The 21,898-nt window shown below is 47.3% G+C and overlaps 1 protein-coding gene across 7 annotated transcripts in view; it reads right to left on the minus strand.

Annotated features, from left to right (window-relative positions):
- The window catches only part of SVIL (supervillin), a 235,394-nt gene that overhangs the window by 179,990 nt on the left and 33,506 nt on the right, over positions 1 to 21,898 (minus strand). For 5 of the 7 annotated variants that reach the window (XM_067705079.1, XM_067705072.1, XM_067705078.1 and 2 more), the window contains exon 2: positions 13,595 to 13,693. The exons of the other annotated variants lie outside the window; for them this stretch is intronic. The gene's annotated coding sequence lies outside the window, so the exon portion shown is untranslated. The remainder of the gene's footprint in view (positions 1 to 13,594; positions 13,694 to 21,898) is intronic. 7 annotated transcript variants of the gene reach the window in all.

Here is a 21,898-nt window from a genome sequence, read left to right on the forward strand (position 1 = left end):
GCGGGCAGGCCTGCCGGGCCCACTTGCTGGCTGCGTGCTCGCCCACTGGTCCCTGGGACCACCTGCTCTAGCCCTCAGGTGGTGGCCCCCAAACACAGAGGCAACTTACTGGACCTCCCGAAAGCACAGGTCCCAAAGGGGAAAGCCAAGTCAGGTCCGGAAGAAGTTGCTAAAAGGGCTAGAAGAAACCATTTTTGTATGGGGGTGCCAACACAGAAATTAGGAAGTGAGAGAGAAATGACTGAAAATCTTGTGCCCAAACTTCCAACCCTGACCTAGTGAGCAACCTGGTGGACTCAGCCCTTCACGTGGAGGACACAGAGACATCCTGATGGAGGGGACAGCACTGCTCAGAAACCACACCCTCCCCGAGCTTCCACAAGTAAAAGAAAGAAGCAAGTGAGACCAGACAACTGAGGCCACTTAACTTGAGCTGAGTCAGCATAGTGAGGATAAGTACACACCTCTGGGGATGATCACGCCAGGTAATGCCACGAACTCTGCTGCTCAATTCAGTTACACGTATATCTGTTCTTTTTCAGACTCTTTTCCTATATAGATTATTACAAGATATTGAGTAGACTTCGCTGTGCTATACAGTGGGTCCTTGTTGTTTAGCTTTTATATACAGTAGTGTGTATCTGTCAATCCCAAACTCAATTTATCTCACTCCCTCTCTGTTAACTGAATTTTAATCATTCTTTGATCAAGTATCTAGAACCTGACATCCGTGAAAGTGTCACAAATGCATGAAAAACACACATTTTCAGAGTACTAGGGGTAAAGTTTAGTTAATAACAGTAACAGCAGTGACTAATACTCCTATAGCGCTTAACACCAGCCAGGCACTGTTCTGAGCACTGTGTACATATCAACCATTTATCATCACTCCTCACTGCTATTGTTATCCCCATTCTACGGATGAAGAAACCAAGGCATTGAAAGGTTCCCAAGGTCACACAGGTGGTTAGTAGCAGAGTTTGTCTGCAGAGCTCTCACTCTTGACCACTACGCTATGCTTCAACAGTGATTAAACAATAATGTAAAATCTTCAAGAGAAAGAAAAGCCTTCTCACAAGATTCTGCACATTTCATGGCTGGTGTCTCCAAGCTAAATCTATATACCTTATAATAACCACAGATTTGGTTCTGACTTTTCCACCCTTCACCACTGCGGCAGTCCAAACCCAGCTTTATATCCCACATTTTGTGGCTGATGCCTTATTGCCAGGAGAGAAATAATAGGAATCTCTCCCTAGGTCTTGGGGTAGGGCTCACCTACCTTGTGCAGATGCCCCATGAGCCTGCTAAAACATGCACCAAAGTCCCACTATGGGCCATCTCTGCCCTGGAGATCAGTTTAATCTAGTTTATTACAACCAAGTCCAATAGGTACGTAGTTCGTATCTGCTGGGTACAAGGCACTGCACTGGTGCGATAAGGAAAACGGAAACTCAGGCAACAAGGAAGAGCGGGAACACTTTTAAATGAAAAGTAACTTAAAGGTCCAAGTAGAAGAAACTGGAACACAGAAGTGAGAGGAGAAGAGGGGAGAGATAAATCCCGAGGTTTCTCTTCAAGAAGGCAAAATCCGGGCTTCCCTGGTGGCGCAGTGGTTGAGAATCTGCCTGCCAATGCAGGGGACACGGGTTCGAGTCCTGGTCTGGGAGGATCCCACATGCCGCGTAGCAACTGGGTCCGTGAGCCACAACTACTGAGCCTGCGCGTCTGGAGCCCGTGCTCCACAACAAGAGAGGCCGCGATAGTGAGAGGCCCGCGCACCGCGATGAAGAGCGGCCCCCGCTTGCCGCAACTGGAGAAAGCCCTCGCACAGAAACGAAGACCCAAGACAGCCATAAATAAATAAATAAAGCAAACTGTCAACAAGTAAAAATAAATAAACATTATTATAAAAACGCGGCAAAATCCTCTGGGCATCAGCCCTGAGGACCAGAAAGCGGCTCCGGAAACTCCCATACCTTCCTAGTGGGAAGAGAAAACAGCCACTCTGGACATCAGTTTGGCAGGTTTTTATAAAGCTAAACACATACTTACCATATGACCCAGAAACCCCACTCCTAGGTTTTTATTCAGGAAAAAATGAAAATGCATGTTCCCATAAAAACCAATACACGACTGTTATTGGAGTTTTAGTCATAATCACCGCAAATTTTAAACAATGCAAATGTCCTTCACCTGGTGAATGGATCAGCAAACTCTACATCCACAACGGAACACTTCTCAGTAATAATAAGGAACAAACTACCGATAACACACAACAGCACTGGTGCATCTCAACAGCGACAGACTGCATGATTCCATTATAGGGCATTACGGAAAAGGCAAAACCGTAAGGATAGAAGACAGATCAGCGGCTGCCAGGGGTCAGGGCTCAGTGATTACAGCGGGGCATGAGGAACATTTCAGGGGGATGAAAACTTATATTTTGATTATGGTGGTTGCACAACTGTACGCAATATTGAAACTCACAGCTGTATTAAAAAGAGTGAATTTTACTGAACGTAAATTATGAATCGATACATCCGACTTTTTAGAAGCAGCTCAGAGTAATTATGCTGACAAAATTCTCTCATGGAGTGGGGCTCTTAGTATCGTCTACAAGGGTCTATGGACCATTTACCCACCTTCCTGTGTGTGCCCCCTCCCCCAATTTCTTCTCATATAATATTTACAGGAAGATGATTAGCTGCTCAGTGGTGGGAGGAAAAGCTCCGTTAGTCTGATAACATTTCTTAAAGTGACGTCTTAGCGTTTAGATAATTATGGGAGCGCTACTGTGCTAAAAATAGACATGAGTGTTGGCTCTGTTTTCCTTGTGCTATGTACGTGCCTGCTAATCGCTAAGGCAAGTGAGACTCCAGCGGCTCTGTCCGTGGACACGTAGCCACTCTAAAGCCATTACAGCGCCAGGAAGTCAAGGTCCTTATGTCCACATGGTACCTGTGTTCCATATGTTGAACTACACTGAAGGTCGACCAAGGTCACTGCTAAGATCTTTAGGCAAGAGCTAAATCTAAGATAGACCCTGATCATTGAATCGGAAACCTTATTAGGGTAGGAAAATCAAAAGCATCACTGTCCCACTGAACAACGTGACTGCTCAAAGACTTGGTCTGCATGTGCAGACCAAAAGCAATGTGAATGATTCTGGTTCTTTCCTTCATACAATACCTAGCAGATATGTCTTGACTGCCTACGTGTGTAAGGCATGAAAGATACATGTTATCATCGTAAGTCCCTGTCCTTATGGAGTTTACATTCTCTTGGGAGGGACAGATGAACTATAAATAAGTGGATGGACAAATAAACCAAGCGACGAATCAGTAAGAGACCGAATGTCCGCTACTTAGAGCCGGAAGGAAGGAAAAGCAGGGTAAGAGGCTGGGGGCTTCTCATTTAGATAAAATGGTCAGGTCTCTGCGGCGGGCACCGCTGAGCAAAGACATGGAAGAATTGGCCAGAAAGCTGGTGGGTATGTGGAGGAAGAGGGCTCGGGGCTGGGGCGGGGCGGGGGGGGGGCGGCGGGGAGAAGGAGCAAGTGCGAAGTTTCAAGCTTTGAGATGGGGGTGAGACTGGTGGGTGCACGGGACTAGCGAGGTGGCCGGTGTGGCCAGAGCCCAGTGACGGACAGGAAGGGTGCTGGGCAAGCCAGCAGGCAACGTCCGGCAGACACAGGTGAGCACAGATCACAGAGGCCCTGTGCCAGAGAAGGACCTGGGGTTTGATTCGGCGTTACCGGAAGGCACTGTAGGGTGTGGGCGAGGGAGAGAATGATCTTGATTTAAGTTTAAAGAATCAGTCTAGCTGCTCTGAGGAAAACAGACTTTGGGGGGTAGGTAGATGGGGAAGAGGGAAAGCAGAAGCAGGGAACTTGATGGGAGGCTACCACAGCCAGGCAGGCGGAGACAGTCAGCCCCGAACTGAGTGTCAGTGGGGGAGGAGATGCAGAGAGAAGGGGCCGACTGGGCCCTGGGTGCGGGATGGCGTCACCAACTGAGATGGAAGATGGCGATGCTGATGCAGGAGCTCAGTTCCATACACGAGAGCAGCCCCGGAGCCGCCAGGAAATGTAAATTATGTTGCTTTCAGGGAGCTCAAGAGGTGAATTAAGATAAAGAAAGGTTAACTTGACCTAAATAACATCGTACCTTATGACTACATAAGCTTTGCAGTGGAAATAACCGACTCAGGACCAGTTTAGATATTAATTTTATCTTGCAGTAGCATTCCCACTGACTAGGTAATTCACCACAGACAGCTAAGGAATGGATTTGTGTAAGAAACTAGATAGACCATTAGCGAACTTTCCAGGAAACAAAGATTTCCAGGGAAGCTAAAAGAACTTCAAAGCTTTCTGTAACGTATCACCAAGGCTTTGAAGATCCCCCTTATTTAACCCTTGCTAAAAGAAAAGAACGTCAGCAAGACTGTAGAGTATGGACATTCCTTACTATATTTACGTTACAAAAAAGCTTTGTCTGACGGGAAAGAGAAGTCAAGTTATAAGACCCTTTAATGGGTTGACATGTTAAAGCCTTTGGAATAAACACTGTTTGTTAGATGTAATCCACATCAAAACATGTATCTGTTTCACAGATTATTTTCTTCAAGCAGTCCTAAGTTTCTGAGTTTTATGAAGTTGCATGGAACTTAGAAAGGGGCCAGAGACGGCACACAAAGGCACAGCTGGAGCATGTTTGATTCCTGCAAGGAAGAGTGAGGGGCAGGAAAGTCACCAAAGGTTAGGACGCCGTGCACGTCCCCAGAATCACATCTGTTTCATCCAAGACAAGATTCGTGCCTAGGATTCAAAACACAAGGAAAAGCTTAACTTGTTTTGGTTGGAATAACTTAGCCTGCTAACCTCCACAGCGTCTTCCAGGAAGATATCAACTCCCATCTTTTCCATCTTTTCCTCCCTCTTTCCCCCAAGTCAACCTGAAGAGCAACAGCACAGAGCCAGATGGGGAACCAGATCAAAACACACCAGGGGGCGCCGAGCATGGGGACCTCTGGAGACGATCCACACCCTTTCAATGGATTCCTGTTGGTGAGAAAATGTTTCCATCCAGTTGGAACCACCCACACTTGTAACCATCTTATGAACTTTGTCTGCTTTTGATTTTTTAAGTTTTACTCAAAAGAAATAAGCTTCCCAATGTCACCATACTCGTCCAAGCTCTCGCTCGTCAGCCAAGAGAAAAATTTCCTTTTAGTCACGTAGGGCTGGGACAGGTGGCCTAAATGGCTTCCCGGTGTCACATTTCTGAAGTTCTTTAATGGTTTTCCAGGTGTTTTCCTACCACCCTGTATCTCTCAAGATATACTCTTGGAAAGATCTCTTCTCCAAAAAATTCACTGTTTTGCTCTAAAGGATTAAGAAATCAAATGAAGAAACTCAAAATCTCTGAATTAAGTGACTTTTCCCCCACACTATTAGCTATTTTTAAAAATAAATTTATATATTTTATTTTATTCATTTTTGGCTGTGTTGGGTCTTTATTGCTGTGCGCGGGCTTTCTCTAGTTGTGGCGAGCGGGGACTACTCTTCGTGGCAGTCACGGGCTTCTCACTGCGGTGACTTCTCCTGTTGTGGAGCACGGGCTCTAGGCACGTGGGCTCAGTAGTTGTGGCTCATGGGCTCTAGGCACACGGGCTTCAGTAGTTGTGGCGCATGGGCTTAGCTGCTCCGCAGCATGTGGTATCTTTCCGGACCAGGGATCGAACCCGTGTCCCCTGCACTGGCAGGTGGACTCTTAAACCCCTGCACCACCAGGGAAGTCTCACTGTTAGCTATTAAGGACAGGCTTTTTTCTGGCTTGTTGCTTTAAGATGTCAAGATCTATTCTGCTTTTCTAATCTGGACTTGGGATTTCCCTTCACATCACCCCTCAATGTTACACTAACCAGATGCTTCTGCCTCTTTCCAGAAGACAGCCGTATTGAGACGTTACACTCTAGGCTTCTCCCAGGTCATCCATTCAGATATTTACCTTATTCCCAATGGGTCCAGACAAATCTTCTTTATTTCCTTTTTTTTTTTTTTAAATCTCAGAGTTAACACACACACATGCCCACACACTGTCAAAGCCTCCGCCAAGACTGCTTAGTGTGGTTTTCTCCTTGGACGCGTCTACAATGACCTAAAGATGGATCACATCTGGATTCCCAGAGGTCTGCTCAGTATTAACCATGACGATGTGCAATGTCAGACAACTGGGTCTGTCTGAAGCTCCGTCATTAATCCAGTCTGCTACTGTTTCTTGGTGAGATTCTATAACCCATTTTGAAACTGTCACTGACCCACCTGTAAAGTTAATGAAACCTATAATCTCCCTCTCCTGAAATATCCTAAAGCAAAACAGTAGCTATAATGGCTGTTCTAGAACAGGGATCAGCAAACTGCAACCCCGGGGCCATATCTAGCCCACTGTCCATTTCTGTCAATAAAGTTTTATTGGCACACAGCCATGCTCATTGCTTTCCATATTCTATATGGCTGGTTTCCTGCCACAAGAGTTGAGTTGAATAGTTGTGACAGAGACCGTATGGCCCCCAAAGCCTGAAATATTTACCATCTAGCCCTTCACAGAAAGTCTGCCCACCTCTGCTTTAAAACCGACAGCTTAGAAGACAATGATTATGAATCCCACTCTGTGATTTTGCAAAGATGCTTCATTAGAATATCATTTTTCACAGGGTAAGAATGAAATGATAAAGTTACATGTAAAAGTGCTGGGACTCAGGAGGCAGTTAATACTTGTCCCTTCTAGTTGCCAAGGTCCTTCTGGACCTTCGGTCTCTTCCTCTCTGCTCTGTTCTCCCTGCAGAGTTGGAATTTTCCTCCTCTTGGCATCACAAATTATTTCAATACTGGCTGTTCCGTCCTCTCGTTATCTACACACTTGTCCTTCTTCCCATCTAGAAGGTGGCTTTCTCTGGGAAGTACCATATCTGAGTTACCTTTGTTTCCCCAGGGCCTGGCACATGGCAAAATGCTAGCAAAGATTTTTTTTTTTTTCAGGGAATAAGTGAGTCAAGAAATAGCAAATGAACACTAGGAGTATCTGTAATTCTAAAAGATGCCAGGCAGAGATCATTTATAATAGATTAGTATATAGTACCAGGCTCCCCAGACTAAGTGTCACAAACAACGAGCACTTTGGTGGGCAGGGGGCTGGGGTGTCATGGATTTAAGCCTACAAGCTTGCTACCTAGGACAGCTGCTTTACTGACAAGGCAAAGGGCAAGTTAACACTCCTTCCCTGTATAGGTACAAGGAAGCTCCGAGAACCCAAGAAAGCAAAAGTGTTTACACCTGTTTACACCTAACAATTTACAAAAAAGTTCTCCAACAAAACCTCTCATCTTTGAATGACAATGTAAAGTACGATATTCTTTGTCTATAACAAGAGCCTGAATTTAAGATTTCTAATCATAAGCGATGCGCTTTAGCATCCAATAATTCCTTTGAAAAGATAGTTGTTTTGGTTTTTCATGGATTGAAATGAAGAGATTCATTTGTTTAAAAATGAATTTTAAAAATGAAGTAGGCAGTGAGGGTATAATAGTGAAGAAATAAAGTTCTTGCCCTCACTTTACTGAAATAAATTAACTTAGAGCTTACAATTCATTTTGACAAGATTCTTCTCTGAGTTATTTATCTTCCATAAATTTTCCATTATATTTCATAAATAACGAAGAGGGTCTCACATTTCCAAAGTAGAGACGGGTTTCCGCATTGGATTGTTTCCCATTGCTGCTGTGACAAATTACTATACACCTGGTGGCCTAAAACAACTTTATTATCTTACAGCGCTAGAGGTTAGAAGTCTGAAATGGGTCTCACTGGCCTAAAAATCAAGGTGTCGGCAGGGCTGCATCTCTTCTGGAGGCTCCAGGGAGAATCCATGTCCTGGCCTTTTCAGTTTCTAGAGGCCACCGGCATCCTTGACTCACGGACCCTCCTTCATCTTCAAAGCAGCAAAGCACAGAGACTTTATCACATGGCATCATTCTGACACGCACTCTCCTGTGTCCCTCCATCACGTCAGAGGACCCCTGTGATTACATTGCACCCACCTGGATCATCTGGGATACTCTTCTCATCTCAAGGTCAGCTGAGACCTTCCTATTTGCCACGTAACCTAATATATGCATAGCTTCTGTGGATCAGAACATGAACCATGATTCTTTGGGGAGTCACGATTCTTCCTACCGCACACATCTTTGTAGCAATCAGTTCAACAAGCCCAGGTCACATGCATGACGCAGTGTGAAAGCTGGACACCACGACCGCTTACTAGAATGTTTCTCCTACCCTCGCGGTTCCCCGGCAGCTGCCAGAAGCGCGCCACCTCTGTGCCTGCACCAGCCCCTCCACAGTTGCCATTTCCTCTTCATCCAACCCTGCTCCATTCACCCCTCAACGCTTCTAAGAATAAAACCGACTCTTCTCCCACCTGTGCCCCCTCCAAGTGAAGGAAAACCATGCCCTTCCCTCCATCCTTCTGTTCTTGGGAGGGATCAAACCCCCTCTGTTACTGTTAATTGCAGTAAACGTCATTCATATTTGATGCTCCCAGTCTACCTCCACCATGTCTTAATGCTCCACCTTCAACCCAGAGAACCCCAAAACACGCAAGCAAGAAGGCACCCCAGAGAGCAGCATTTCCAGCCCCTTCAGTCTATTAGTGAAGAAATGCTTGTGATCCCAGCAGTGAAGCCAGAGTCTGCTTATCTGTAAGACGACAGGTCTAGAATCTCACCTGAGCCCTGCATTTGTGACTCTGTATGTCGGAGGTAAGCTAAGTCACCGTTCCCTGGAGGAGTTACGTCCACAGGATGCAGCCAACCAACTCTGAGTACGGAGAACAAGCTTTTGTCCAAACAGGGACAACTACACACAGCAGAAGCCTCCAGAGCTGGGTGAGAATTCCAACGCCCTCCTTGCCCTCCGCTCCACCATGGTTCTCCCCTCACACTCAGGAAGAGGGGACCAGGAGCTGATGGGAGCTGACGGGAGGCGTGGCCACCTCCTGGCAGTGGTTTTCACAGCCGCCCACGTGTAAAATGAAAAACACCTGGCCCCACAGGTGTGCGTGGGAATGCAGGGATTCTATTGCTCCACTAAACTTCTACCAAAGTCTCAAATGTGGTGATCAGCCCACACAGCACCGCCTTGGGAGAAAGGCTGCTGATAAAGCCATCGAAGCTGCTTGAAGAAAGAAGGGCAGCCCCGATCGACGCGCCCTGTCTCCCTCCGCATCAGGCGGGTGCCCCGAGCCACGCGCCCTGTCTCCCTCCGCATCAGATGGGTCTTCCTTATTAAATACTTTGTTAGAAAAACAGTAACCTGAAAGGAAAAGCACTGAGTGCAGGGTGGAAGTCTTAAGAATCAACAGTCAGAAAGCAGACACTTTCTAAACACCCGTGTGTGTGAGGGATGATGTCACAGGCCAGGGATCCAGTCCCGCCTTTATCGAAGTCTGTTCAGTGGAGACTGGTGTCGAAAACTCACCACCTGGCACGAATACTCTTGAGATGAGTTTTGTCCAGGGCCCCCAGAAGTCCCTCTCCCAACAGGTGCACCTGACCTCCCTTGCTTCCTGGGGGAGGGCCCTGGTGACAGCTTCAGTGACCTGTCAGGTTCAGCCCATTGAGAAGGAAGGGGAAGGGCACTGCAGGCTGTAGGAACACCGTGTGCGAGGTCGTGAGGTTGAGGCCACGCCTGGCATTTTCAGAAGGCATGACTAGGACATGGGGCAACCGGGTGGGGATGGAAGCCTGCATCAGAGGGCTCTCTATGCCGGCTGAGACTAGATGTCAGCCCTGAGACTGCAGCCGGAGACTCAGGCGCTAACAAGTGCCCTGAGCATCTCGGGAGGGTGACAGAGTCCAGTGCAAGTGGACAAGGGGAGGGAGAGACAAGGTGGTCGCGGCTGAGGCTCCTGACTCCCCAGCCTGCCGGTCATCACCTGCCGGGCTCGCCCCTCCAGAATCTTCCCAGGGCAGCACCAGGCTCTGCAGAGCTGCAACCCGGTGGACTTCCTGGAGGCGGGGGCGGGGCAGGGAGCAGGCAGGTGAAATTGGAAAGGGATGACATGGGGAGAACGGAGCTTATATAAGAGTGTGGAAGGGCTGGAGAGTGAGGCTCAGGGCACACGCAGCAGAGGAGGGAGGAGAAGCTGGCAGTAGGTATGGGTCACAGAGTGAGGACTTCATAAGTAGTCGGTGATGATGAGACAGACTGTAGCTACCTTAGCACAGAGCCCGACAGGGGCAAGCGTGACCGTTTCTGAAGTGTCAGCCCAGGGGGGTGTGTGTGAGAGAGAGACCGAGACAGAGGGAGAGAGACAGAGACAGAGAGAGAGACAAGAGTCAGAGAGACAGAGAGACAGAGACAGGGCGAGAGACGGAGAGAGAAGGAGAAGCAGCAGAAGAGGAGGAGTGGGGGGAGGCGCCTAAGGCCTCGGTTCTATTTAATTCGTATCTCACGACCGGCTCAAAGGTTTCCCCCCGCTGACCAGAAGGCAACTCCTACTGTGCCTGTGGTTGAAGCCTTGGACCTACGGTGTCCTTTCCAGGTAAACTCACGTGGCACAGAGGTTCTAGAAGAGCTGCCTCCTGCCCTCCTCCTGTGACCTCCCAGGAGGGCGCGCCAACAACCAAAACGGGCCCTCAGGGCAGCTCCTCAAAGGTGTTACTCGCTTGGACTTTCCATCCGCCAGACTCCCCACCGGCTGCAGCTGCCTGCGCTCCTTTACTCACTTCAACAGGGGCGGGGCGGGGCCAGAGCCGCCTGAACCCCCATCAGGGACAGACACTGCCGCCACGTGACCCAACCACAGGCTTCCTCTCAGACCCGAGGGCAAGGCTCCGCTGTGACAACCAGCACACGCCCTTCCTGCCTTCGACCTCTCCCCCCAACTACAGCCCATCCATCAGAGACGCTTCCTGGGAGGGGGCTGGTGAACACAGCAAGCACGGGCCCCACCAGACACAGTGCTGCCTCTCAGCCCCGCTTCCCTTCCACATCACGCCTGCAGGCATCCTGGAATCGCCCTCAGGAGCTGACGGCTTAACCCGTGGTCGCCAAGGCAGTGGCAACACAGCGCACGCCTCCCCAGCCCCTGCGAGGGGACCAAGCACCAGTGAGCACAGACCACAGACCAGCGGCCAGTGAGGAGAGCAGCCGCTGTGTCAGACCAGCAAGAAGTTCACGGATGAAGGGCCGGTCCTGCTGCCCCTAAGGCATGTGGGTCAGGAAGATGCAAATCGTGAACTCGTTCAGTAAATGTTCATCAAGCGCCTTCCTTGTACCAGACACTGTTCCAGGTGCCCGGCGTCAAGTGCAGGCAAAACGGAAAGAAATCCTCTTCCTCACTGAGTTAATATTCCAGTGGTCAGAGAGGAAACACCTCTTCCCACATACTTAGTGAAAGGAACCAAAGCAATGACACCAGGCGAGGACCGAGTGGTGCTCATACAGAAGGAAAGAGGACAACATACTTTCTGCTGGAATAAGGGAGGCTTGAGGAGGAAGCAGGGGCAGAAAAACCTTGTTAAAACACAAATATGCCTTCAGAGGCTCAAACATATAGACATCTTCAAAACAGACGACCGCACTGCGCTTTCCCTTGTCTGTATGGGCCACTGCCCCGCCATTCCCCAGCAGACACTAGCGGTTCAAGGGCGGCAGAGCAGGTGGGGTTCAAAGGTCACGTTAAGGTCCTCGTAACAGTCAGGTTTATAATCGACTCCCAGCCCAGCCAAACCGACACACCCGCTTCTGACAGCTTATCATCTGTCACCTTGTCTCACCGCCCACCTGGGTGGATCCGAATTGTCATGCACCCCGATCCACCCCGCTCCCCAGGGCACTCTGGGCTCCCCAGCTGCAGCCCGAGGCCCACGTCACACAGAAGAACACCCACAGAGTCATCCTCTCCCTGGGCAGCCTTTCAGGAAATACGCTCAAGAATCAGAGGTTAAAGAAAATTACCTTTCAGTAGATGTGCAGTAATCTAGTTGAATATTTTGCTCAATTTTTTTTAATTATTATTTTTTAAGTTATTGTTTATGTTTGGCTGCACTGGGTCTTCGCTGCTGCGCGAGCTTTCTGTAGGTGCAGCGAGCAGGGGCTAGTCTTCGTTGGGGTGCACGGGCTTCTCATTGCAGTGGCTTCTCTTGTTGCGGGGCATGGGCTCTGGGCGTGCGGGCTTCAGTGGTTGCAGGATATGGGCTCAGTAGTTGTGGCTCACGGGCTCTAGAGCGCAGGCTCAACAGTTGTGGCGCACGGGCTTAGTGGCTCCGCGGCATGTGGGATCTTCCCAGACCAAGGCTCGAACCTGTGTCCCCTGCATTGGCAGGCGGATTCTTAACCACTGGACCACCAGGGAAGTCCCTATATTTGCTTAATTTTTAAAATATGTGAATTTAACAAAACACACACACACACACACACACACACACACACACACACACAGACCACTTTGCTTCCTTTGGGCCATCAATTGAGAAACTACAGAATTCCTTTTGTTTGGAACCTAGAAAACCTTGTCCCAAATCCAGCCAGGCTCCTTTCCCGGAACATCCTTGTCAGACAGATGTGCAGTTTCTATAGAAATACCTCCATCAACAGAGGTCCTCCTCCAGGCAGGGCAGCCTGTTCACTAGACAGTCAGAGGTTCAAAAATTCTCCAGATATTTCGTTACACCCTCAGCCCAGGGGCCCTAAAATTGATTTGGCTTAAAAAAATGTAGCTCAATGTTAATTTAAAGATGATTTCTTTTTAGCTATAAATCCAATCATTAAGCAGAGCGATCTGAAGAAGAGGGGGAAAATAAACGGACGCGCCGAGAGCAGGAACTGTCACTGTTCATAAGGACCAAATACTGCCAAGAGAGTTCGGAAAGACGATCTTTCGGGAAACAGTAAGTGAGCCAACGGTGGTCCTGAGTTTTTGCTGTGAGTTCTGGGAAACGGGAACGAGGGCATCCAGCGAGGACTTCTGGCCTGGAGAGGATACCCAGCTTTAGGATGAGGGGGTTGGGGGAGGGGGCTGCTCCTGGGCTCCAGCCAAAGACAGGGTGGGTCTGGGGCAGGGGGCGGCAGCCGTCGTGGGGCTTAAGTGCCCTGCATCTGGGGAAAGTGTAAGGCAGCTGCCGGTGATTATGTTTTATCAAATCTATGTGTGATTAAAATGAGTCCCTACCCTTTAGCTGTCTTTCTCTAACTTCTATCTTGGAAATTCTCACATTCTCTCTCTACATGTGGGCATGTCACACAGACCAAGCCTGGGAGACGTGCCCAGGGATGCAGTCTAAGAAAAACAGTAAATTACTCAGCTGGGTCCCACCTTCATGCTCCGGTATACCTACCTGGAAAGCTTATTTTAAAACAATATGCTAAGCTTTGTTTTAAAAAAACAAACCCCACAAGTAATGAGAATAGTACGAGCTGGTTTTTGGCGACAGCGAACATCCAGGACTCCCGGTTACCCGTGTGCTGCCTTTGCAGCCGGTCGGCACAACAGCATCGCAAACACACTGTGGAATGATCAGTACTTACTTTCTATTCTGTGGCTCGAAACTCAAAAAGAATTCATCGTCCCTTCCTGGGCTTCTGCTTTAGTTTCAGGAAACGACCAGTCTCCAATGTAGCTAGAATCTGAAATATATATATATATATATTTTTTTAATTGTACGATGTAACTTCTAAAGCTGAGGCATACATACGTGAGATGGAATAAATTCATTTGCCTTAAGTTAACCTCTGAGGACACCGGACTTCCCCCGACTTTATCAATATCCCTCACTCATAAGGCCTCACACAGCGGGAAGTGAAACTGACAATTTCTGTAACAGTTTTTTTCTGCTTGACCATTTTGACCACGACTCAAATTGCCTTGATGAACCTGACTTAACTCGAAACATTTGGCTTCAGCTACTGTAAACAACCAAGTTACGCCTGATTGCAGCAACAAGGAGTCCCTTTCTCTCTCAGTAACCACGTCGCCGTTGGGACAAGTTACGTCAAAAAGCATCACAAGCTGTTCACCCGCATACGCAGGCGACCCAACACCCAGAGACCAGAGGGCAGCGAAGAGCGTCAGTTATGCTTTCTTCATCTTGATAAGAGGGAGCAAATCGACTTTTAACGGATGAACAAACTCCTAGCCCCCATGGATGCACTGAAAATCTCCCAGATCTGGACTTAAAATTAAAAGTGCTGCCGTTTTTAACCACGCAGCATCCGCTAATTCAGTCTGTGGCTGCCTCACGGCGGTGAGCGAGCACATCTGCTCCTCCCTGCTGATGTCTGGTGGCTTTGTTCTCTGGACCTGGCTCACTGCAACTTCAGAAGCCAGAGGGCACCAGCACTCCCGGGTGACTGAATACGAGGTGCAGTGTGGCAGGGACAACCCTGCCTCTGAAAACGCATCCAGAACCCGGTTGGGTGTCCTTCCCAGCTTTCTTTATTTACGCCAGACTCCCTGGGATCTCGATCTGCCCTGCTGGCCGCAGCAAAAGCAATGTCCTTCCAGCTTTCCTTGCACCTCCTCCGGCTTCTCTTAGCCAGAACTTTGCCTTAGTATGTTTCTTCCTGTTTACAGTAGCAACTAAAGGCATTTAAGTGCCGCAGTGCACACAGAACTGTGCTACCAGGATGAGCAGCTCTTTTTACATAACTGTCTACCTACAGAGATGTCCCCGGTAACATGAAGCCAAAACTCTCTCCAAACTCTAAAGTACAGAGATGCTCCGTTGCCAGGATATACTGGGCAGGATATATCGAAGTATATCAAAACACGTGTACTCAATGGGTTATTATTATTGTTATTAATGGCAGTCACTGGAACAGAGAAAGATATTAAGATTACAGTAGATAGGCAAACACTTATGAGATAACACAATTGAAAAAAGCAGAATTTAAAATTGTTCCAAAGTGCTAATTACAACTCTACCAGAAGTATCATCACATATGGATGTAGCTATAGAAATTATTATATATAGATATATATTTATACATCTTATAATTATATATAGATATCTGCAAATCTATATTTAGCACAAATACACTACAAGAAAGAGTTGGTTGATGATTATTAAATTCTAGGACTCTGAGAACAGAATGATAAAGCTGTTCCCAGGCTTAAAGTCTGCAACACTGGGGCTTCCTGGTGGCGCAGTGGTTAAGAATCTGCCTGCCAATGCAGGGGACACGGGTTCGAGCCCTGGTCCGGGAAGATCTCACATGCCGCGGAGCAACTAAGCCCGTGCGCCACAACTACTGAGCCTGCGCTCTAGAGCCCGAGAGCCACAACTACTGAGCCCGCGTGCTGCAACTACTGAAGCCTGCACGCCTAGAGCCCGTGCTCCGCAACAAGAGAAGCCACCGCAATGAGAAGCCCGCGCACCGCAACGAAGAGCAGTCCCTGCTCTTTGCACCTAGAGAAAGCCCACGCGTGAAGACCCAACGCGGCCAAATATAAATAAAAAATTTAAAAAGTATGCAACACTTCAGAATCACAGAGTCTTGTCACCAGAAGGGACATTAGCTCAACCTTTTCATTTCACAGATTAGTAAATTATACCAAAAGAAGTTAAGTGACTTATCCATGGTCATAAACCTACTTCCTGGCAGAACTGAGACCAGCATGGGGAGGTCCCCACTCATGAATCTGCCTTCTCTTCAGAACACACTGCAATGGACTCGTGCAAATAAATCAGGGGCTCCCGGTTATCTGAGCGGTCACTGTCCAAAAACCCACGTGGTTAGGAGCTGTTTTAGGGAAGCACACCTTCAAAACTCTACGGTATTTCCTAATATCAAGTCATTTAAATGACTTGAATTCCCACTCAAAATTCCATCCTTGTTCACTGTCAGCATCTTTCCTGGTTGCAAATCTTGCCCTCCAAACACAGAATTTCACAAGGTTAATCAAAACGGCATTAGAGAACTTCCCCAATAACAAGTGAAACAAGGGCAAGTGGGGACTGAGAAGGCGGATGTAGCAACAATCTTTAAGAAAAACATTTTAAGTTGGTGGCGAGACAGGGATTTCAATACAGAGAGAGTTTAAGAGTAAGGGGTCTAAAGGGCCCAAAGGAAAATGACTAGGGCCTCAAATATTCCTGTAAAACTGACCATCCTGAAGATGTGATGTCAATGGCAAATGCGATTTAAAAAGCACCTCGATATACTATCATACAATTGTGTCTAAAAATGTATTCCTCCCCAATCAATCCATCCTTGATTTTTGCATTGCTCATTCTAGGAGTTAGCCATGGTCAAAATGATCTTCTAAATTGTGTTAAATATAAACTAAAAGAATTATTTTCATGATATTCAGAGTTTTGGGCAAGATAAAGTCCCAAAGCTTTTAAAAATTGTTTTATGAAATTTTGGTCCCCATTTAAGTGGATTCAATTTAAATGGCCTTTTTCTGGCTCTAATTATCCTCAGATAGCAAGCACCTGCTGTAGAATCTTCAGAAATAATTTCTTAAAGTATAAATCAGTAATACGCAGGGTATTTATCTCATTTCAAGCCAAGCACACACTTTAGGAGCAGGAACTTTAGATCCAGAATATGAAATATCAGGGGACAGTGTGCTTTTAGTTTGTCCCTCTGCCATAAAAAATAATGCATTTTATGTTTTATTTTATACAAAATAAAAAGGTTACAAAATTACAAATGACTATATTTGTCTCAATTCCTTTAAAAAGTGCGAAAGTGTAACCACGTATTTACCATTCTGAATTACGTAATTAAATTTTACACCCTATTTTATTTGAACATAACCATGAAAAAAGCTACATAAGGTTCTTAATAGTGGTTAATTTGCATACTCTGATTGGTTCTATCACCTGCAATTATCTGTGGTTCTGTATAATTCCTGGTCTGAACTTCACCTGAGAACAATCAAGTTGGCTGAGTTCTCCTGTGCCCAAAATGTTTATTACGTGAAAATGGTTGCTATTCAGGGCTGTTTAACATTCACTCAGATAATAAAAGGGCTTCTAGTATCATGAAAACACAAGGTTTCATTTTAGAAGCATCAATTATTCAGTGGAACGTTTTCTTCTAGAAGAAGAAAGAAAGAAAGAGAATCTTTTTTTCCATTAAATAAAACTACAATGTTCTATAGTAGAAAGATATTTTTTTCTTTTATTTTCCAAATCCGTAACAATATTAAGCATCTAAATAATCAATGACAAACACACCTTAAAGTATGTGGGATAATCAATTGGAACGACTCCCTTCTTGGAAAGTTTCTAGCTGCTGTGACCGAAATAATAAACAATTCATGAGGCAGTTTGTTTACTAATCCTGTCTCAAAGGTCAAGGTCAAAATTATTGACTCAACCTTGTTGTCAAATTTACTTTGCAAATGAGTATGAACGTATGACTCAGGATTAAGATGTGACTAAAGCTTCCTTCCAGGCAGGACCACAAAGCTCCCAGTTCCCACAGCCATCAGACGCTGAAGAACAAAGGTGGGGCTTGAATTATTTCACCGCTGCGGTCTAAGAACAGTACAAAGAAAACTGCTCAAAATCACCTTCCCAAATACTTGAGACTCACGCTAAATCAATCAGATAAGCCCTCTGCTCTGGTCCCCCTTCCCGGAGTGGAAGCAGTGAACTAGTGGAAATTCAAGGACCAAGGGAATCCCTGCTCTACTGACTCAGGTAAGTTACTGCCAACCTCAGGGGAGAAGTCTGCCTGTTTTACTGCTCTAAACAGGAAGTGTTTGTGCAGGGAAGCTTGACCAAACCATAGGAAACAGGAAACCATGGACTGGGCTCCTTATTTTCGGCCAACGGACTTAGAAGCAGGTGTTTGTCAACATTAAAACTGCCTTTAGAAGGAAATGCACCACTAAACTTCCTATCAGCCCTAAGAGATGACGTCACGAAGATGCTAATAAACGTGACTAACCCTCCCCTGTCTGCTCAGCATCTTCCAGCCACAAGGGAGGGAGCATCCCCACACTCTCTAAGCAGGGGGACCAGGTGGGCTCAGGAATCCCACAGATTGCCTTGAAACGCTTCCTAGCTGGGGCACGTTTCCTCATCTTGCCAAACCTCTTTACTCCTCTGTAAAATGGCTACAGGAGCAAAGTCGTAAGATTCTTACTGGCTTTAAAGTGTCAAGTGTGTGACACAGTGCTTTGGACACAGAATGTTCAGATGCTTCATTATTCTTCTTTTTCCTGCTACATACAAAATAGAGTACCTTTCTACATTCTCTTGGGAGAAGCTGCCTTAGATACTGAATATTTTCTCTACTTAGAGCTGATCCTTTCCACCCAAAACTGTGACTGGGAATGTCTTTTATTACTGTGAAAATACAGAAAAAGTAATACTTCAGAATGCAGCATTCTAAAATCCTTTTCTCTAAGTTACTCCAGAAGAGAAAGGACCCTTACGATTTGGGTTTAATGATCACTAACGCTGACATAGCATCAGGCACTGCTTTCCATACGTTAACTCATTTAAAATCCATCATATCCCCATTTTACAGATCAGGAAACTGAGAAGCAACTTGTCCACATGCCAGAGCCACACAGGACCTCTGTGCTGTGTATTGATTTGGGGGGATTTGGGGAGGAAGAGTAGGGAGTGAAGAAGGAGGAAAAAAAGCAAAACAGTCTAGAATATTCTTCCCCCCTCCAACACACAAACATAGCAAAGAAGACTTTAATTGTGAAGACATCAAATACCTTCCCACTGGCTAGTTCTTCAAATAGAAATGCTTGATTTCTTATTTAAGTATTTTCCTAGGGATACTTGCAGAAACAGGAGGAAAGAGAGGGCTGGTTACCAAGCAGAATGGTGTCAGGTAGCAGCATAGAGAGAGGGACCCCTGCAGGGCTCTCAAGGTAGGAGGGTGAGAGGGGATTGTTCTAGACCTTACTGACATCTAGCACCAAATGGCTATGGTTCATCGCAACTGCACACACACAGGACACCTGTGAATTCCAGCCCGTCCTCCCACCGCTAGAAACCGTCCCCAACGCATTCTTCTTAAATATGACGCTTTCAAATGTGAGAAAAGCCAGAGGAGCGGGAGTTGCTACTGCAAGAAGTATGGGTACATATGCACGTGGCCTGTGCAAGGTCATTACCAGCATTAGTCAAATCTCCACTCATCATTCAACATGATCCCCATTTTAGAGGCACGCTCAAGGGATGGAGCGTTTTGCCCCAAGCCACCGCAGACTGACTGATAAATTCCAGCTTCTAGACGCTATGATGGACTGAGGAGTCCAGTGAGGTTTTTGAAAGGCCATCATCTCCCCGCATCGCACAGAGACACCCCCGGGAATGAAGACGGGTGAACAGTGCACCCCAGTAAGAAGAGGTATACCTACGTAAACAAGGATGGGAATAACAAACATTAATAGTTACAGTTGCTTCGTTAAGTGTTTTGCAAAACACGATTTAATGCTGTCTTTATATAACCACAGGGGAAAAGGGAAACTAAAGAAGAATTTGGAACGTGTGGGAAACCTCGAGGTGAGAGGTTGACATGAACTGCACAACGTTAGGGACAGAAACGTAAGGAAACTGAGCTTTTGGAAGTAACTGTGGATTCAGAAGAAGAGACGGCAAAAGGGAGAGAGAGGACCAAGGAGCCACTGCAGAGCCAGGCGCCTCTCTCTCCTGCAAATAACCGCACTGCTCATGGCGTTTCTGAGGCCAGCAGTTAGGAAACTACTGCATCAGAGTCGGGGGCTCAGAGCACACTTTCCGCTAGACGGTGGGCCCCTGGATTCCACAAAGTGAAGAGAGATTAGGAACGAAGACGCAGCAAAAACCAGGGGGGCCTCCGCAGCCAAGCTCCTTAGAATGTTAATTTAAAATTAAATTAACTCATTTAAAATGCTAATTTGTCATTTCAGAGGGTGAATAAGCTTGATGTCTCCCACGAGAAAACCCCGGTGCCTGAATCATCTCACTCCCCCCCAAAGGAGGCAAACTTTGAAGGGAAATAAATCCCATCGCTTGTGTTTAAAAAGCTGTTCAGGTGGCAAGGGGTGGACAGTGGAATCACATCCATGTGAGCAAATGAAAAGTTGCCTGAAGTCTCCCTCAAGCTCCGTCTCAGGATCAAGGCGGACAGAAAAAGGGTCGTTAACAGGCGATAAGGTGGGCAGGCGTCCGGCGCCCGTTGGCTGCACCATTTAAGCCAACGGGAGCCAGCCCGGCTGGAAAAGCAGTCATCAAACGACACCGCGAGACCACGGATTTGGAAGCGCTCAAGACGGATCCGAACAACTGGCGGGTGGGCCGGACTGCGTCTGAGAGCTGAATACAAGAACGGATTTTAATAACTGAACAACGGCTATGGTTTTAATGACAGGGCCGGACAGGCTGAGGCCAAACCGACCGAGGGTTTTTTCAGCCCGATTTGCTAGACTTTTTAGCGAGTGGTATTGGTGGAGGTGGGAACACTGGACGGGAAGCCAAGCAGGGCCAAATCTCCGGGCAGGAGAACGGGAGACGGTTCAAGTCCAGGCCTCGGTGTACCTGGGGTCAGGGGCACCTGCTGCGCTGTTTCCTCTGGGTACGTCGGCGGGTGAAAGTGCTAGTCTGTGAAGAGAAGACACCAAACCAAATGAACAGTGGTTTGGGCTCGAAACCCTCCCTTTAGACAAATCAGAAACTGGAGAGTGGTTTTCAAAGTTTACACGGATGGCGTCTGAGTGACCAGGCAAAGATGAAGGGAGATTTCCAAACTCAGGGGAGAACCGCTGTTTTTCTTCAAAAAGGAAAAAGAAGAAAAAGAGGACACGATGAAGAATATAAACACAGATAAAGGAAATTAATTCGCCTAAAATAAAGAGGGGCTCAAAATGTCGGCTTCTTTAGCAGATATTTGACCAAGACGGAGTGCTCACCGCATAAGACAAACTGCTGAAATCAAAAGCAATCAGAAGGAGAGCTGGATGAAGGCGGGTCTTGAGGGGACGTCCGAGCTCTACCTTCGTCTGTGTGGGCTGGAAATTCACGGTAAAATGAAGGTCATCCTCGGTCACGTTTTTCACGGAGAGAAAGCCCTGGGATGAGTATTTTCCCCGAACACTCTAACCACCACATGACCCCAGAGGCACCTTCTCACCGAGGAGACATACCTGCATAATCTGCCAACAGGAGCCTAGGAATGCCACAGGAAGAGCTCTGGGCACCTGCTCCGTGAACCCCCTGCCGCAGCCTATAAAGCAGGGAAGAAATGCATACTGCCTCCACGCTTTCTGGAAGACAGCCTCTGCCTGCTACTCTGTACCGCCCTCAGCCCCGATCACAAGTGCCTCCTTCTTGGCTATTCGGATACTTACATAAACGCAAGTTGGAGAAGCGCTCTAACTGGGCCCACGAAATCCCAAGGCTCCAACAAGCAGCAGGTCCCCCTGGGGCTGCCATTTTCCTCTTCTCTATCCTCCATCCCTCAAACACCAGGTGCCCTAACAACAGCAGGCCCATCTTCCTCCTCTCTCCCACCATCACGACCCCCCGACCCCTCACTGCAAGGATGGACCCTGCATGGCAGCCCAGCCCTCTGGGTACAGCCATGGGCGCATGACCCAGGCCAAAGGCACTGCTTTCACAGGACTTGATTAAGCAGCACAGGAAGAAAGAGGGTCTTTCTTCTTTCTTTTTGGGTCGAAGCTGTAAGAACTGCCAGCAGCCATCTTTCGGGCCCATCCCCCAGAGGGCACCTGAGCCTCGTCTGAAGCCAGGTTCACCCTTGCATTTCCCTAGTTTATAAGCCAACAAACTCCATGTTTTGCTTAAGCTAGTTGGAGCTGGGGGGGGCGGGGAGATGTGTAACCCCCAACGTTCCTCAAGAAACATGACTGTT

Source organism: Pseudorca crassidens, chromosome 1, assembly GCF_039906515.1.
Source record: "Pseudorca crassidens isolate mPseCra1 chromosome 1, mPseCra1.hap1, whole genome shotgun sequence".
Lineage (NCBI taxonomy): Eukaryota > Metazoa > Chordata > Mammalia > Artiodactyla > Delphinidae > Pseudorca > Pseudorca crassidens.